Source organism: Branchiostoma floridae, chromosome 18 (assembly GCF_000003815.2).
Source record: "Branchiostoma floridae strain S238N-H82 chromosome 18, Bfl_VNyyK, whole genome shotgun sequence".
In the NCBI taxonomy this organism is placed as follows: Eukaryota; Metazoa; Chordata; class Leptocardii; order Amphioxiformes; family Branchiostomatidae; genus Branchiostoma; species Branchiostoma floridae.
In genome coordinates, this window is record NC_049996.1 from 18,163,973 (window position 1) to 18,165,967 (window position 1,995).

The following is a 1,995-nucleotide window of genomic DNA, read 5'->3' on the forward strand; positions in this document are numbered from 1 at the left end:
AGTGTTGTTTTCTGTTAGATACAGGCAGTCGGAAGTGATGTAAGGCATCAAAGTAATTCAGATATAATTTATAGCAAAAGTGATACATATTGAATTACAACGCTTATATTGTCATGTCAAGTCAAAGTCCTTCCCGCTCCATGGTGCATAGGGCGGCGCCCATGTTCTTGCAGTAACCCTGGGCCAAACAACTGCAATTACTACAGCAGGGGGCCAGGACACTGGTTGTGGTGTGTGTTCAAATTTCATACTCTTTCCCGAATGCTGAGTGCTAAGCTGAGAAATTAGCACGACCATTTAACACGTCATACCATATTCGGCCGGGGATCGAACTTACCACGTACCGAATGCATGGCGAACACTTTTCCCACCCGTCTCATTGCACCGGCGATAACGCTTGTGTAGACAGACCACAATACTCGGGATGCTAACGTGTCGTTACTTTGACCGATGAGGTCTATTTCTCTTATAACCAAAGGGCACAAAAGTGCATTATCATTTACCTTTTGGTGTAGCCCGAGTTTTGAAACATTAAAGAAGTTACAGAAATAAAATGTACCGCCGTGAATAAGAAATAATGACACAACATATCCTTTCTCGGCTTGGCTTCGCACGAACGAAGGCACATCAAAATATCAATATACACGTCGGCCTAAAAGCCACAAGCGACGGCTATCGGGTCTAAAATGCAGTGCACTGTTACGTCGGGTGGCGTAAACCAGTATACAGAATATTTCGTCCAACAAACAAGTAAAACGGCTGCATTTGCAAGAGATATCCAACTTCTACGTGTGGAAGGGAGGTAAAGGTGATTGGAAAAGCATCCTGTATACAACGGCTATACCATCACTAGCCTGTAATAAGACAGAATGAAATAAGTCACAGGTACGCTCACCGCTATTAAACTGCTCGGTGGACAAGCTACCCGCTAAGGCCACAGCATGTTAATTTTGTCGGTCACTTGAAGAAGAGGCTGACTCAGATACGATAGATGCCGTATAGTTCATTCGGACCAGATGTTGATGTTACTAGGTAGCTAGCCTATTTTAGGAATAGAATATGTGACTAGACCATATATGTAGCATCGACCAATAATTCCCACGTCGATCCAACTTACATTCTGAAAATTACGTAAAGATTTGTAAGATTAAACACAGATACGTCATGCATTTACTGATGGTTAATGAGGGATTTCCGAACCGCGATTTTTATAACGTATCAACAGAAGTGTATCGACGTAACGGACGCGTGCCATTTTCCCGTTTGGAACGTCATAACTAGTAAACAGAAAGGCCAAAAACACGCATTTGAGCCTGTAACGGACTAGGAACAGTTAAGTGGAACAGTGATGGTACGCCACTCGTGACATTTCCTACCTGGGCCCGGTCGGGCTGTTTAAAGAAACAAAAAAAGTTTGTGCCAATAAATATGCACAAGGCATGCTTTTGAATCATTTTTGGTCCGTTTTGGGGTTTTTTTTCTGTCTTTCCTATCGTACTTTTCGTTCACCAAAGGTCCCCGACCGGGCCCCTTTGTGGAATTATGTAACGTTGGCCTTATCGGGAAAATGTTTGATATCTCTGTAATCATTTTCATATATAGAACGAATCGTATGTTAGCCTATAACAAATCTTTGGAGCGTTTGCTCACCTGCAACCTTAACGATCATACTACCGAGGGAAAACAACGGCAGCAATGTTTCTGTTGAAAGAGTATTTTTCTTTATGTTCAAAATTGTTTTCTACTGTAGTGCTACGTCGGTTGAACCCATTTCCAGATTTTTTCCTGAATCTTTGCAGGCTGTAGTGTCAAGGCCAATGTCACCGGATGAATCTAATTAAAGCAACTGTCAATCCCTAGTGGTATGAACATTGATACAGCGTTTCTTTACGTCCAGTTGCTAGAATAAATGATCCAGTAGTCCCTAACTGTTGATAAAAATCTGCAAAACTACAACATCACACATGCACATGGCTATGACGTCCTACGCGGAGC

General features: G+C 42.3%; 1 protein-coding gene across 1 annotated transcript in view; it reads left to right on the forward strand.

The window, feature by feature from the left end:
* Window positions 1–1,995, forward strand: part of LOC118405539 (cytochrome P450 2U1-like) — an 8,607-nt gene that overhangs the window by 6,252 nt on the left and 360 nt on the right. The window lies entirely within an intron of this gene.